Source organism: Struthio camelus, chromosome 11, assembly GCF_040807025.1.
Source record: "Struthio camelus isolate bStrCam1 chromosome 11, bStrCam1.hap1, whole genome shotgun sequence".
In the NCBI taxonomy this organism is placed as follows: domain Eukaryota; kingdom Metazoa; phylum Chordata; class Aves; order Struthioniformes; family Struthionidae; genus Struthio; species Struthio camelus.
Window position 1 is genome coordinate 6,414,011 of NC_090952.1, and position 16,605 is coordinate 6,430,615.

At 51.7% G+C, this 16,605-nt stretch overlaps 1 protein-coding gene across 3 annotated transcripts in view; it reads left to right on the top strand.

Moving 5' to 3' along the window:
* The first annotated feature begins 4,536 nt into the window (after positions 1-4,536).
* ARHGEF9 (Cdc42 guanine nucleotide exchange factor 9) overlaps positions 4,537-16,605 on the top strand; it is a 221,374-nt gene continuing 209,305 nt past the window's right edge. For all 3 annotated transcript variants that reach the window (XM_068956872.1, XM_068956873.1, XM_068956874.1), the window contains exon 1: positions 4,537-4,801. The gene's annotated coding sequence lies outside the window, so the exon portion shown is untranslated. The remainder of the gene's footprint in view (positions 4,802-16,605) is intronic.

Consider the following 16,605-nt stretch of genomic DNA (forward strand, 5'->3'; position numbering starts at 1 on the left):
CCTCCTCTGCGCGTCTGCTGGAGGAGACTGCAAACGCCAGCCGCGGGGCTGTTGAATTACTGAAGCATGATTTCCTGACGCCTGCGTCGCTCCAGAAACTTTGTTTGGGTTTCCAAGAGGCTGTTCGTTCCTTATCGCTTTTATTTCTTTTCTTGCCTCGGGGATATCGAAGGAGTTGTGTTTAGACGGCCCCAGAGCAGTTACATCCTCCAGGGGAATTAGACATGTCTGCGGGGGGAGCGGGGAGGAGAGAGGGGTGGTGGGAGGAAGCCAGGACCCTGAGGAGCTCCTATACCTCCTCCAACTTCAGGCGAGGAGGCAGAAAAAAAGCTCTGCCTGGCTGGATGTCAGGGCTGGTCATACAGGACAGGTCTAGGGGCAGGGAACATGAACGTATGTGGAAAAGATGTGGCTTAATGAGAGCTGTAACTAACACCACTTCCAGCAGCACTTGGCACCTCGTTCAGTCGGGGAAATCATGTTTGAAAAGCAGCAGCTGGTTGTGGTCAACCACAACCTCAGCCCTGTGGCAGCCAGGAGGTGGGGAAGGTTTTGGCCATTGCTAGAGGTCAGTCAAATGGCCTTGCTCCACCTGGGGAGGTGACAGCTTCCCTGACAGCCCTGGCTTAGCTGTCCAAAAGAGCCAATTCTGCTAGACCCCAAAAAGGCACCAGCTCAAAATTTCTGGACCTGAGTTTGCTTTGATCGGTCCTTGGGGTCCCTCAGGTTTGTTAATCTGCTCATGCATCTAGGGTAACACGGAAAAGAGACCTGTGAAGGACTCATCCTGCTGGTCTTGAGCTGGAAGAGGTTGCTGCTTGGCTCAGCCTGCCTCTTACCAAGGGAATGGGGTTACTGGGGCCTGCAGCAAGGAGAAGGAGGGCAGCCTTTACATGGGAGCAAGCAGCAACCACCTTCTTGTGTTGGATAGGAGGTTTTTAGGAGGATCTCCAACAAAGTAGATTCCAGATGCACTATGGTGATGCATGGTGACGGCTTCGGCGGCTGGAGGATGGGGTGGTTTGGCCTCGTCGCCTCCTGGGTGGAACAGAAAGATGCTGAGACTCTGCAGCTGAGGATTGCTCTGGAGAAGCTCATGGTGAAGCAGCTGGTACGTCCACGCAGCTATGGGTTTCCTCTCTCACGCGCATGCTGCCAACGTGATGGGGACCTTCACTGTTCAGGGCTGGAGGAACGCACCATTGAGAATCAGATATCAAAATCCTGTATCAAAATTCAGCAGATCAGGAAAGTCCAGAGCTGTATGTCATCCTGAAAACGGGGAAACCTGTTCTATCTTAGCAACTGCTATAGATCAGCTCATGCCAGGTAGGTGGACCTGATCTGGTTCTCATTGCAGTCCATAGAGAAAGTCTTGTCCTCTTTAGTGGAACTGAGCCCCTGTTCTCTATGGGTCACCTAATTGTTGAGGATTTCCTGGTTTTCTTGCAAGGTGGTCACCTTTGCAGTAGCAGCTAGGGAGTTTGGAGCATTTAAAATGCAGCAGGTAAGTGCACAGCATGTTTCAGATTAGACATAAATTCAGGGTGCAGTGAATCTTGGTGATTTTTTTTGTCCCGCAGTCGGCTTTAGTTGATGAACATGGGGACATTATTGTTGGGAGGGGGAAAGAGAGAGAGGAAAGAGGGGCAGCTAACTGCCTAATGAAAAGCTCCTTCGGCTAATTAGCACGGCTGGTGTCTGGCCCTGAGTTAGCAGAGGGAAGAAAGTGTCCAGCCCAGTGGGCTGTTTGCTGAGATTTAAGTGCTGCGTTGCAAAAACTGTTCCTTGGGGAAAAAGGGATGAGTGCAAGGTGTTGCACCTTCTCTGGTAGACACATGACAAGTGATTGCAGTAACGGCACCTCAATGTTACTACCCCTGGATTTGGTGGTTATTGTGATTTTCACGTGTTTGAAGTTTTTCCGAAAGCCCATCTTATGCAGCCGTGTGATTATCTCATAATCTCACTTTCCTTTTTTCGAAAAAGCAAGCTTTTTGCAGCTTCCCATGAGTGAGAGAACATGAGACTTCAAAGCTTAAAATTTTCAGAATGAAAATATAAAAAGCAATATGGAGAATAACAATTCTTTTTCTCCTCCTTTCTTTTTTGGGGGGGTGGGGGGAATGGCCAAATCCCACGTTTTGGAACCCCGAGGTGGCCTGCGCCGTGGGAGTCTGCACTGCCGGCACACTGGCGCGTGCCTCAGGGGCTGTCCCTTTGCCGCCGGCGGGTGTCTCTGTCCTCCTGGGTGCGTTGGTGGGGTGGCGCAGGGGCTGACCAGGACAGGCTGGACTAGACGAAAGGCAACGTGAGCCTTGCCCAATTTAAATCCCACTGACGCGACGTGCAACATGGACAGACCATAACCTGGCCAGGTTTGTGGTGCAGCAGGACCATGAGGTTGGGGAGCTGGCCCAAGAGAGGACAAGGGGAATGAAGCATCACGGAGACGGGGAGACACGTGGGGCTGCGGCCCGAGGGTGGTAGGCTTGGGGCAAGTCACTTGCAGATGTGCCGTTAGGCTCTGCTCACAAAAAACGTGATCACTTCTGCATAAATCTGGAGCAGCCACAGTTTGGGCTACTGTTTTTTTTTTTTTGGCTTGTTTTAAATTTATTTTTTTGCTTGCAAATCCACGCTGCTCTCCAACACATTGATAAATCTCTGTAGCAAATATAAAATAAAACGTGAGCAGCCATGAGCCAGCTAGGCTCGCGAAGGCTTCTCGGCTGCAGTCCAAGCTAAATGAGGGGGGACGCAAGTTTACAGAGGGAGCGCTGGAGCAACCAGGACTAATTTTTGGCCCTCAGATTACCTTTCCGTGAATAGGCTGGCGATGCAGAAGAAGGGGCTTTGCGCTTCCCTCGCACAAAGCCAGAGCAAACATTGTTTTCACCTCTCGTTGAATTTCCAATCAGAAAACCAGGTGGAAAACCGCTGAGATTTTGTTGCTCTGTGGAGTGATTGATATGATGATTCCCGTGTCACTTAATTGTGGTTAGCCCAGCAATAATACCGTTCTTCTGTAGCACGCACCTGCCTCTCCATGTAAAATTAAAAAAAAAAACCCATAAGTTAAAACAGCAATTAAATTATATGCAATGGAAAAGCAGCAATTAAACCCACCAGACCTTGCCCAAATAATGATTTCATTCCCCTCCAATGTTTTTGACGTTATAAAGGCTGTTTCTTAAAACAAAAATTCTTTCTATTTGTATAATCTCCCACGAGCTCTTTTATTCGCCGGCAGGTGCGCGCTCCAGGCCAGATGCCCACAGAAAGCCGCGGCTCGGGCCGCGCGCGGCGGGAGAGCTCGGCGTTACGGTTATAAAATGTCTTGTGCGTTCGGCCGGCGCTGCTGGAGAAGCTGCTCTCCTCCAGGGGCGTTCGCCTGGGGGTGGCAAGGGGAAGCCAAGCTCCTGCTTGGGCGAACGGGCTATTAGGGCTTATTGCTGTTTGAGCCGGGCTTGCTTACGTGGGTTATAAAAAGGAACAGTTTGAAGCACGTAGGCAAACCAAAATGACCCATTCCCGCCCCAAGTAGACCAGGAACGGCACAAAGGGTCACCAGCGCGGAGCAAGCATCGGCTCGGGAGCGGAGTAGGAGCAGGGGAGAGCCACGCGGCGGGGAGGAAAGGATGGAAGGAAGCAGCCTTGGTCCAGGCGAGGAAGACCCAAGAGGCTAGGAAGAAATTAGCAGTGAGCCCAGCCCGGAGCACGCCGTCTTACGCAGTCTTGTGCACTGCCCTCGAGGCTTCGCTGCGGTGCCTTTCGCCGCCCCAAGCGCCGTGGCGGGGTGTCCACCCGGGGCCGGCCCGGCCCCCGGCAGCGTGTCGTGGCCGTGACTCAGTTTCCCCGCATGCGGTGGAAATAACCCCCCCGGCCCCGAGGGTAGCCGGGCCCCCAAAAGATGCTCCCTCTCGGCACTGCTGCCCGCGGCTCGGCTCCCTCTTGCCCGGGGGTCTGCGACTGAAGGCCCGGTCCGCTGCCACTGCGGGGGCCGGCGCGGAGCGGAGCGGCCCCCCCCTTCCCGTCCGCGCCCCGCGGAGCGCCGGGCTGCGCGCAGGGCGGCGGCGCACACGCTGCTACCGGCGGCGGCGGCGGCTGGGGGACGTGTCCGCGCTGCACCGGCCGCGGAAACTTTCGCTCCGGGCTGCGACTCGCATCCAAGCTTGGGACGTTTTGGTTTCTTTTCACAGATATATTTTGGGGGAATTTTTCCTTTTTTCCTCCCCATCTTTTTTATTTTTATTTTTATTTTGGGGGGAGGGGGAGAGGGGGGAGGAATTCTGTTCGCGGCGGAGCGGCAGGCGCCGGGCGGCCCCGACGGGACGGGGCTGCGGGGGATGCGCGGCGGCGGCGGGCGGCCGCTCGCTGCCCCCGGCCGCGGCCCCGGGCGCTGCGCGGCGGCGGCGGCGGCGGCGGCGGCAGCAGCGAGCCCGGGGCAGCCCAAGCCGCCGCCGCCGCGGCTGCGGCCGCCGCTCGCCTAGCGCAAGCGGGCGGGGGCCCTTGCGCGGCGCGGCGCGGCGGCGGGAGGCAGGTTGCCGCGGGGAGCGGCCGCGCTGGCTCCCTGAAGCCCTGGCAGAGCGCGCTGTGCATGGCAGCGGCACCGCGCTCCCCCCCCCCCCCGCTTTTTTTTTTCTTTGTGCTCTGAGTAACCTGCCCCATTAGGCGCTTCCCCCCCCCCTTTTTTTTTCTTTAAACTTTGCAACTTCAAGACATAAGAGGAGTTTTTTAAATTTTTTCCCCCCTCCCCGGGAGTTTGTTCGTGCGCGCTGCACAGAGGCCATGTGCTAAGGTAAGAGGGTGACTGGGGCGCCGGGGGGGCAGTTTGGGGCGGGCTGGCTCGGCGTGGGCACAGCCTGAGCTTGGTGCTGTCAGAGCTGGGACTTTTGCAGGGTCAGGAGAAAAATTTTCGCGAGTGGATCACTTTTCTTTGTATTCCTGGCAGCTGATAAATCTATAACGTAGCGCTCTTAAGCAGAAAACTGCAGGATGAATCCCCCCCCCGCCCCAATATTCGCTTTCTGGTCGTTGGAGTTAAATGCAATTGGCCGTGAATACAAAGCAGCGAAGTCCGTATTAGTTTTGCAGGAATCTGTACAGGGTAAGCTAATGCAAATCTGTCTGCTTGTTTATTTGAGCTGCTGAGGAAGTAACAACTTTAAATTAAACTAGATAGTTACTAGGCTGGGCCAAGTTCTGATCAGAATCTGGTTTTATTTCTCACTCTATGTGTATATCTGATTTCAGCAGCTTATGCCTGATACTCACTCGCATAAACTGCCTAAGAATTAGGTCATTACTCACCGAGGTTGATTCAAAGTATGTTTAAGTCCAGGAGAGTATTTCTCTTGGCTTTAACGAGTGGTTTTTTGGCTTGGATGGTTCAGTCCTTTCTGATCTGAGTAGTCCCGGTGAAGCTGATGGGGCAACCTCTATGCAAAAGACTTACTCATATGTTTATGGGATCGGGCTGGAGGGTTCCTGTTCGATGCCATGTTCAGATCCCCACCTCTGTGGTTTTGTTTTACACCTTAACATTTATTAGACGAGCTATTTCAAAATGCAATAATTAATAGCTGATATAACCTCTTTGCTCCTCCCTGGGATTTCATTAAAGGACGAGGAACAACACTTTCCCTCAAGTAATGACAGCTTGCCGTTTCTCCCTGAATCGACTGAGTCCGGTTTGTGAGAGAATCAGCACCGATCTGTTTTTAACCAGCAGAGGAGTGTCGCACGGAGGTTACAGGTTATTAACACCTGAAGAGTGATAAAGTGAATTGGTCCAAACTTGCCGTAACTGTTTAAATCAAGTATTTATGGAATGCTGGTCCCTGCCTCCGTGGCATCTTGATTGATCGGGGGAATTAAAAGCCAGAGTGCCCAGAGGACCCCTATTGACGTAGGTTAATTTGTCTCGCTCTGGGTAGGAGCTTTGCTGGAGACCCCGAGCTGAGACAGTTGCTCAGGCCTGCTCGTACGCAGGATCTGGCTGAAGTTGGCAGGACTGCTAACATGAGCAGATTTTGCTCCCTGATCAAACAAAAGACCAGGGACGGCCTGGGAATGCCAAATTTCTGCTGCCCCAGCTCATTTCCTTACTGCGGTGTGAATGCCGTATGCGCGAGCATTTACGGGTGAAATTAATTCATTTAGTTTGGAGCGGTTAACCCAAGGGTAAGTGAGCACGCGGGCTGGCCGGGATGGGGAGAGGCGTGCGCTGCGCCGCCCGAGGTCTGGGGAACGCAGGGGAGGCCGTGCCGCGAGGAGTGACTAATTGCGTGGGCAAACCCTTGTTTCGTGCACGCTCCCGTTTCGCCTCTGGCCCGAGGTAACCAGGGCAGAGGCTCCTGCTGCCTGCTTTGGTGGAGCCTGGTGGACGTGGGGCAGGAGATGAGCCGTGTCCTCGGGCCCAGCTCCGGCGTTTACCACTAGCTGCGCTGGGATGAGGTACCTACCGGTGAGCTCATTTCCCGGCAGCGCTTTCTCTTGGGGCGACGTAGGCTTTGGCAATCGTGGCGTTTCCTCCCCGTCCTCCGGCAAAAGACCTATCCTGAAGTCCGGCAGCTCTGCCGGCAGCTTGGTTGGCTTTCGCTTTGGGTGAGCTCCCCGGGGGGGGGGCGGCCGTCTTTTGTGCAGATGGGATTTTAGTGCTTTCCCGTCGAGGAGCTAGTGAGCAAAGGGGAAGAGTCTGGCTGCTAATGTAAAGAGGAAGAAGCAGGTGCATCTGTCAAGGGAAGAGTGTGTGCACGTAGGCACGCAAACAACGGAAGTGGAAAAGCATTGTCTGCTCCATGGGAACCTCTGGATGGATTACTGAGAAGCTGGAAGCACTGCGGAAAATTGCCTGGAAAAGATGAGGGTGGAAACTGAAATTTGTGCTACTAGATACTAAAAACCATGGGTGCAATAGGATGATTGTTCTGGCCTGTTGCAGTATTTCCTTCGCTCTGTCTCCGGTTCAGCCTGTACCAGTTGCAGATGCTACCTCTTTCTCTCTGGTTCCTCGAGCACTAGTGACTCCTGCCCTCTCCTGCTCTGCCTCTCGGCCTCCTGAGTGCTAATTGCACCATCGTATTCTGTGGGTTTTAATTCTTTCCAACTTGCAGGCTCCTATGAAAACTGCAGATGAGCCTGGAATGAACTTCAGCGTGAGAACTGGCTTGCTCTCATAGTTATCTTGCTTAGCCCTCTTGGAAGTAGTCTCTGAAATCCCAAGGATCTAAGGACCAGGAGCTGAAAACCACTGAGCTAATTACAGCAACCTGGTTACACTTGGAGCAATTATTCCAGCCTGTATTCAGCTGGATGTTTATTTGCATCTTCGATAGGTCTCACAGCAGGTCTTGTGATCTTCCCCAATTTTTACAGTAATATTAGGTGATTTCATAAAAATTACTCTGTCTCATTTCAAAAAAGAAGAGTTACCATAAAAATAGCACAGGTAAAAAAGAGGAGGGGTGAGGGAAAGTAAAAACATTGCAAGTAACTTAATTGCATTTTTTAGTGGGCTCTTTGTTTCTGTGTTTTTGAGCAGATCTATTGGTGTGGGATGGTGGCTCGGCATCTCCTGAGGCTTGGCTCACAGTATGTTGGTCCGGTCCCGCTCTGTGCTGCTTAATGGGTTATCCCGAGGGATGTTGGGATGTGTACCCCCAAAGCCCCAATGCTTTGGAGAGCCCGGCAGCGCCTTGTGCTTGCTCTTTCCCACTGGAAAACACACGTGCATGGTGAATAACTGCATTTTCATTGTCTTTACTTTGGCGCGGGACGGACGAAGGCTCTGACCTTGCCTTGGTGCTCAGTTAGCACTGCTCCTGGACACCAGCCGTACAGCCGCTCTTCCCCTCTGGGACACGGAAGTGCTGCTTCTGCTGGGGCTTCTCCACGTGCCAGGTTTCTGCCAAGTGTGTAAGCATCCCAACCGTTGGTTTTGGTGAGGCTTTATCTTTTGGGGATTTGTTATACTTGTTTGGCCCAGAAGGGTCCAGAAAATGCATGCAGGTGAAGGGAGGAGGCTGAGGAATCGATACATGCACGCACATTTGTTAGCATCTTTCTGTATCTTCCCTTTAAATAAATGCTTTGATCCCTTATGGCTGTCTGTGGAAAGGAGGTTTTTGTCTCCGCTCATTGCAAACGTTTTGGATGCAGCATTAATTCTTCGTTAAATGATAGACTTCTTATAGATTTCTTCTTCTCCAGTATATGATCCATAAACCTCAGTTTTAATTTGCCAGAAGGGGACATTTTACAAACATTGTAAAGAATTTCAGTAGCATGTGGGGTCAACAACGTCAGCTCAGCTTGATAATTAAACAGGCAGCGATGCATGTTTGGAAACCACCCCCTCTGTGATAAACCTAGGCTTCCGCATGGGGAATGGGTTTCATAGTATAACAAAACTGTTGTTCACCTTCGCATCAGAAAATGAGTTTTGGAGCTCTCTGTGTGAAGGGTTGAGTGTAGTGACACCAGCTGCCTGTCTCACTACAGCCTGTAGGCCGTGATGTGTTCGTTAAAAATGAAAAATCGCTGAGTGGCTTTAATGAAGCCGTTTAAAAAAGCGTTTTCCAAGTATCTTCCAGGAAAGGGCTTCCTTGATGTAGGTTGACTTCAGGAGTTTCACGCGGCTCTGGTGTGCTTATCCATAGTTTCTCTGCTTCTCCTCTCTGAAAAGAAGGTCTCATTGCATCTGTAGATGGTCTTCCTCGACCACAGGACTACATCTTCCTCCTTTTGAACAGATTGCTGAGTTGCTCGTTGCTTACCCTGATCCCAGCCAGATCATGTTAATGCAAATCGTCATCGATTTCAACTTATTTGGGGTCTCAGCCAGCATCTGAGGTCTCAGCTGGCACAAGTTTTGCAACCACACTCTGCGTATATGTGTCTGTCTGTCCTCATTTCCTCTGTCCCAGCCTGAACGCAGAGGCCCTCTCTAATCTTGGGATCAAGGATTTGCTTTTTGTCTTTAAACGCAGCAACGTATCTCCTCTAGATGCGGCTGAGTGTTTTTAAAAGGCGGGTTGTGGTGCACCCCACAGTCCTTCTTGTGCTGCTGGGGGGGCTGCATCCCTCCTGCCCTTTGGGATGAGGGACTACCCATTAGCAACCTTGGATGAGGGAACTGGAGCTGTTGCTGGGGATATAATAGCCCCTATCCCTTGTTTGTGGGCAGGAAGAAAGAGGCACAGGGAAGTTAGGGGAACTGATGGAAGAAACAGGGTGGAAATCCTTTGCTTATAGCTTGCCCATCTCCTTTTGAGAATGAGAACTGCCCTGTGCACAGTTTTTCTCAAAAAATGGTCTTTCCGTCGTGTATCAGCATAACTCTGGAGCCACGGCCCCAAACACTGGATCTCTAAACAGCTGATGTGTTTTGCAAACATTTGAGCTTTCTAGATGCTTGCAAGACACCTGCTGAACCAGCAGTAAGCGACTGGATGTGACCAATTGGGTTAGTTCCAAGAGGAACCTCGGCTGAGGTCCCAAAGCATCCAGAATTACTTGGGCTTGTTGCTGAGTCAAGTTCAAGTGCTGTCACCTGTTTTGTGGCCAGTCCGTGATGAGGGACTTCCCAGGTGACTGGCAGGCAGTGAAAGGGCAGATGCTCCTGGGCATAAAAGAAGACACTTGTATTTTCTGTATTTTATTACCAATAGTTTTAGGCAAGTAGCGAACATTAGGGCCAAGAACGTAGTAGAAATAGTTTCTGCTCCTCTTTCAAAACGATTTTAGAAAAATGAACGACACATGTATTTGCTGAAAAATATAACGAGGAGAGCTGGAAAGATGTTAATTAAGATCACTCCTTAAGCATAATTAGCAGCATAATTAGTGACTCGCTGCCTTCCCCGGCCCTGTGTTGGAGCCAGCAGGTGGGCTGGCTTCTCGCTCCCTCGAGGAGCAGCTTGGTCCACATTGCTTGTGTGAAGGTGGTCCACAACCATGTTTTGCAAAGGCTTCCTCAATATCCCATCTCCTGGAGATGCCAGAGACCTCTGGGCCTGGGTGGGAATCGCAGCAGAGCCCACAAGTGCGATGTGCCCAGCATCAAGCTTAGCTCCCAAGTGATGCAGCAAGATGGAGAGACAAAAAAGCTCTTCAGCTTGGCGCAAGATGCTGGCGGCGTCTGTGCCCAGGAGACTGTTTTAGTCCTTTCCTGTTTCACTGTTAATTCTCCCCTCCTCTCCTCAAATCGCTGCACCCAATAGACCTGTCCAATACTCGCTTCCTGTTTTGCCGAGGAAGGTTTTAATTTGCTTTGCATTTTGTTTGGTATTGCCATCAGTTCTGATCCCTTGTTTTTGCTAGCAGCTCCGGATCACTTTTAAATCCGTTGCTCGTCTCTGTGTCAGACGCAGTGCAAACAATGGTGGGTCTTTTCTTGCCTTGTCCGTGGCCGGCTCTGGGAGGACTTCTGCTCTGGGTGCTCGAGAGAGAGCACTGATGTTATTCCGGTTCATGCCAGCACAGCTGAGATCAAAGTCTGCCAAATCACAGCCCGCTGTGGCGCGATGTTTTCGCAAGGGCTGTGCAGGGTAGTGAAATATCCGTGAGAGAAAGCCTTGTCCAGATGTTGCCAAAGGCTTGGCATGCTAATTAATTATCCACAGCCATTTCCAGGCTGAACGGCTTCTGTTTCCATATGTTAGGATGGTTTTGCCTGCTTTCTGGACTGGACTCAGCTGTGGTGCTCCTCTGGTTTGGCCTGGTGATGGCAGTGGTATCTCCAGGAGCCTCAGAGACGTCACCTGGACGTGCTGCAGAGCTGCCTTTCCCGGGGCAGTGCTTTCCCGTGGGTGTTTGTTCGCTTGAGCCGGCGTGCTCCCCTGCGCAGGAAATTCTGGTCGCACCATTGTAACAGACCCTATTGTTTGGGGCCAGGGCAGGGTTCGGCTTTTGCTCATGTCAGAAAAATGTCTTGCTGGCTCCAGTCATGGGTCTGGGGGTCCAAGCCCACCTCGATGCCAAGTCAGTGCTTGCATGGTATGTTCATGTGAAAAGCCTAGGTCGCTGGGTTTCTGCTCAAAGTCGCTACTCAGGTTTTTCACAGGAATCCTCAGGGTTAGTGAAAATCTGGAGTGAAACCAGAGCCATGGCACGGTCCCTCAACACGACCTTGGCTTTCTTGCAGTTTTACCTGGTGTGGCTCACGGGCGATGCGTGGCACACGCTGAGTGAAAACGATGATCGTCGCCCAAAATCGGCGCAGCCAGGTGTCTTGAGGGATATAAAACCCCATCAAAACCCTGCCTTTGAAATGTCAAAAAATGTGGCCTGGGGTGCACAGGCATAAGCAGGCAGTTAGAGCCTGGGTGAGAAAGTCACGCGACGGGCTGAGTTTTCAGGTCTGCTGCGGGCTGGCCGTGCGACTGAGGACGCTTGTTAACCTGTCCGTGCCTCAGTTTCTTATCTGAGCAGTGGAGCGAACATCTGCGCTGCGTGTGCTTGCGTTCAGTTTGTTTTTTCCTTAAGTAATCTTTGCGGCTTAGATGCTTGCCAGCGATAGCCTGCGTTTCCCAGGCTGTGTTGCCCAAGTTGCAAAACGCTGTTCTTCACCCTTGCAAGCTGCCGTCCTCTTGCTCGGTGCTGCATCTTCCTTGTGCACTGGCAAAAGCGAGAGGCTTTGGAAGCCTTGAAATCCCAGTTGTGTCCCCGCTCGCTGCAGGGACGGTGCCTTGCTCCCTGAGTTGCCTTCCCAGGCTCTCTCAGCTCGCTCTCTCTGGGTTTTTTGTTTCTTTTTGGCCAGCGTCCCAAATGAGGGGAAACACCGCACTGGGGCGTAAAGCACGAAAGCCGCCTGCGTGACATTCCTCAGCTGGTGTCACGCTAGGGCAGGATCAAGCGTAGCGTTTCCCAGGGTTTTCTCAAACTCCGTGTGCAGGAGCGGTGGTTTTGCTGCCCGGGAAAAGCCCCGGAGAGTTCCCACGGGCAGCCAAGCCCTCTGCATCCTTGTGCACGTGAGCTGTGAGAGAAGGGACAGGCTACAGCTCTGCCTGGCTCGTCAAAAATTTGCCACTCAAGGGCTTGTCTCCATCCAGACGCTGCTCTTAAACCCCTATAGGTGGCTGGCGCGGGGCAGCACCCGACACTGTCCCACCGAAACCGGGTTCACCCTGTCTGCAAGAAGCCTTCCTCCTGCCGAGAGACTTGTTAGAGAGAACCATTAATCGGTTTAAAACTGCCCTGTTTCTATTATGCTCATAAAATGTGACTATTGTGTGTAGAAACAATGCCACTGATGTCTGCACTCAGCGCTGTAATTGTTTAACCGAAGTGATATAAAGTAACATGTCTAGCTGAGCCGGCGCAATTAGGGTGCCTCCGGACGGTGAGCTTGGCCAAGTGGTTGGCGTTTGGCCTGACCGCTTCGCTTCTGCGGTCCCCGGCCTCCTTTTCCCGCGCTGGAAGGAGACGTCTCTTGGTGCTGGAAGATGACACTGGGGTCCCGCCTGATGTCTGGTGATGCAGCGGACGTGATTTCGCACCGCGGGCCGGAGCTGCAAAGGACGGCAGCAGCGCGAGCAGGGTGGTAGAGCCAGGGGACATCACTGCAAGCCATGCCGCCTCCTTCTGCGGCCCTCGGGGACGGCGCTTGCAGGGTCTGCTTGGCGGGTGATGGCAAGCAGGCGCACCGAAGCGGCACGCAGCTGTCACGCAGCCTGGGGACGCGGGCTATAGCCCCGGGGGAAGCCTCATATCTCCGCGGTGGGGACGGCCGCGCGCGCGTGCACTTCCCAATAAGATTTTAAATGAGCGGCTGGGGAGTTTACTTTACGTGGTGTAAGTCCTGCCAAAACAATTTCTTCCTGTTATTGCTCCTCCAGGCTTAAGCACGGCGATAAGAGCCTGTCGGAGGGACGGCTGGTTTCTCCAGGGTGCTCTCCTGTCCTGGCAGGGAGGGCTTTGGCTTAGCAGTTCCCAGGATAACTTTTTACAGTCCTTATTTAGCCATTAAACTTCTCCCAGCAGCAACCAGCTGATACCCGCTTTCTCTCCCATCTTATTCCAACACCTTCCCTTGCTCTCGCCCTGCTTCCTTCTCCTTTCCTAGGATCTCAGATCTTTCCATGCTATTTTTAGCTGGATCAGGGAATAAACTTGCCGGTTTGGCCAGTTTTGGTCTGGCCATGGGTGTGTCTCTCTCTCCCGGCAGCGTTTCTTCCCTGCCTGCCTGCCCTTCTCTGTCACCCCAGAAGCGGGGTTGACAGGTAGGAGCTTCTTTTATGGTGGGCTTTAATCCAAGATGAGCAGTAAGTTAGTTTTGCCCAGATCCCAGACGTGTGGTATCTTGGGTTCCTGTGGAAGATCCTATACTTCCTACCGTTCTCCTGCTTTCTCAAGGAGCCGTGATTTCCCAGCCGCGAAGGCAGTGTGCAGTGCCTGGCCGGCCCGGAGGAACCATTTCCTGCTGTCTGTGGATAAGCTGCACTATATTTAGATAGAGAGAAAACTCTGTGCAAAGGGTATCTACAGCACAAAACGGAGGACACGTAGCAGATTAGACTTTGTAAGAATAGCAAGGATAAAAGAACATCCCGGTATAGTCCCCGTAGGGTCTTTTTACAGCCAAAAGGATTGGGTCTCCTGTAGACAGCGTTTCCCATGAATGATCTGTTGAGTTGCCAAAGGAAAGAGTTGTGGGGAGCCAAAGACTTTGGCCTTGAAGGCAGCTGTGGCATTGAGATGTATCGAAATGGCAGTCAGTCAATCCTCTGGAGGACGCTGGACTGTCTGTAGTGTTCAGTGAGGTCCCAGCGAGGCGATGCCAGGCTTCCCCATGACCTCGAACGGGGCTGGGAGAGAGCCTAAAGTCCTCTTCTCCAGTGAGGTCCCAGCGAGGCGATGCCAGGCTTCCCCATGACCTCGAACGGGGCTGGGAGAGAGCCTAAAGTCCTCTTCTCCAGTGAGGTCCCAGCGAGGCGATGTCAGGCTTCCCCATGACCTCGAACGGGGCTGGGAGAGAGCCTAAAGTCCTCTTCTCCAGCTGAGGCCTCGTGCCTTTGGTTAACATTTCTTGTTGCCAGACGATTTTGTCTTCTGACACCGAATAGGCTCCAAGTGCTGCCCGATTTCGGATGTGTTCTGGATGCTGACGGTGCTGACGGTGCTGACGGTGCTGTGATCAATGCTGCATTTATATCTTGTGCCCCCGGAAAGCCAGATACCTTCCTTTTCCCACATATTTAGCTTTTCTGGCAGAATTAGGGAAATGGCGTGCAATTTCAAGCGCTGCAAAGCTCTACAGCCTGGGGAGTGTTTTGCATGGGCAGATGTACTTATCTCCTGTTTGACAGGAGTCAGAGCTATTTCTTCCAGGGTCCAGCAGGTCCCTTTCGATCATTTTGACTTCTGTCTTCTGTGCTGCTGGAGAGGAAGAAGAGGCACGAGGTGTCCAGAGGGTGATAAACAGATGGTCCCTGCAGACTGTAGGGAAGGAAACTGAGGCATTTCTTTTCTCACTTGAAGAAACTAACACCCCAAAATTGTTGTTTTGTGTGTGTGTGTGTGTATGTATGTGTGTGGGTTTTTTTTTTTTTTAGCGTTGCTGCTGTTTCACGTGATATTTGTGCTCCATCGGGGGCTGCAGTCTGATGGGCCATTACAGGCTGTCTAAGCTGGCTCTTGCATAGATTTGTTTTAATTTGGCTCGCATCTTCTGCCTGGTTCACCATGTAGTTGCACAGATGTGTGTTGGCACAAGAAATAAGGCACTGGAGATGAGGAGCAAAGGGTAAGGCCACTTTTATTAGTGGCTTTCCTGGCTTATGTTGCCTTTAACTGCCTGTGAAACTATAGCTTTGGGCAGAAAGCTTTATCAGCTTCATTTTGTTTCCCTTAGTGAGATGCTGCTGCTGTATTTGAGTTTCTGGTATGGCTGAGGAAAATGTAAAAGCCAAGCTTTAAATATTTTAATATAAATGAATCACAGAATGGTTGAGGTTGGAAGGGACCTCTGGAGATCATCTGGTTCAACCCCAAGATGAATGAAGATAGGTCTTGAAAACACTTCTGCTTGGTTTTTTTTTTTTTTTTTAATTTTCCTCCAATCCTTTCAAATGAATGAACTAAAGCTAAATTGGAGCCAGTCCTGTGCCTGAGAGTGGGCTGGGAAGAGGAGCCAAAAAGATGAACAAATATGGCCGGTCGCTAGGGTGAGGGGCTGTGTTTGTGAACGAGCTGCACGGGGCAGGCCCGCGATGCCGGGTGCTGCTGCTTTGTGCAGAGGGGATCTGGGGGGTGAAGTGTGCCTCGGCGCACTGCGGGAGGAGGAGGGCAAGGGGCAACGTAGAGAGGACTATAAACCAGCAAACCTCTCTGCATGCAGGCTGCTCTGCAAACAGGAAGAGAGCTGAATTCCTCAGATATGCTCTCCCCGCGTGACCTTTCTGCCCAGGTCTGGTGCTGTGAGCTGTGTACGGTCAGCTGGTGCTTGTAAGCAGGGATCTGCAGAAGGGATCGTTCAGCGCAGCGGGCGGCTCTTTGCCTTTGACCTGTCGGTGGTTGGTTTTTTCTTGCTCCGGGACACTGCAGCAGTGACTGTTAACTCCCCAAAGTGGCAGACATTGGCTTTCTGGCCTCTCTGGTCTTCAGTTGACCCATGTGGCTTGTTGCCACAATAAGTTAAGGCCGAGGGTTTTAATAAACTTTTATTAAGATAAGGAGTTGCGTTAGACAGAAATATTTGTGTAAAAGGAAGATGAGTCAATAGATTTCAGGGCATCAGCCAACCTGTGTTTGAGAGAACTGGAAGCAATTTTCTCCCAGACAAAGGTTATTCAGTAATTGCTCATTAATGAAGTTCTTGCCTCTTCCTCTGAAGCATCTGCTGTTGTCCAAAGCAAAGGAGGAAATACAGGCTTATATGCAAGCCCTGTGTTTGCTACTCCTAACGCTCCTCTGATTGAAATCCATGGGTTTTGTGCCCATCAAGAACTAGGGCAATGCCACTTAAGCTGGCTGTAATAAGTATGGGGAGTATATCCATGTAGTTTCAGGCTTAAACCTTTCGAGTGGTAATTAGTCCAGGCACCTTGCTTTGATTGCTGGAAAGTTTCTCTTTCATTTACAGCTAGAGCATAAACACATTTAATAAGAGCTGAAAGTGTGGAGAGGTTTCTTTTGAGGAACAGCGGTACTAGAGGGTGCTGCAGGACAGCTCTAATGTGGATCTGCCCCACAGTCGGGGGCCACAGACACGGGTTGCTCCCTCTTCCTTGGAACATCGTACTGAAACACAAAAACACTACCCGTTTCCCTTCAAACACGCTTGCGAAAGGAGGTGTGTCTTCTGCTGAGAGCAGGAAGGATTTGGTGCTTTGGGCATAAGGCTGTCTTTAGAGACCACATCTGTCTGAACGGTGATCTTGGAGAAGCCCCTCTGTGTTTCAGTTCCTCATTTCTTTATATGCCCTCTGCCCCACGAGTATAAATACATTGCAAGTATGAATATCGAGATCCGTACCTCAAGTTTAATTTAGGCAGCTAAATCGACGCTTGAGCACGTAAAAGGGAAATCTGATTTTTGTACTGGTGGTGCAGCGTCCCTGCTGTGACGGTCAGGACGTGCCACGTGGGAGCTGTGGTTAG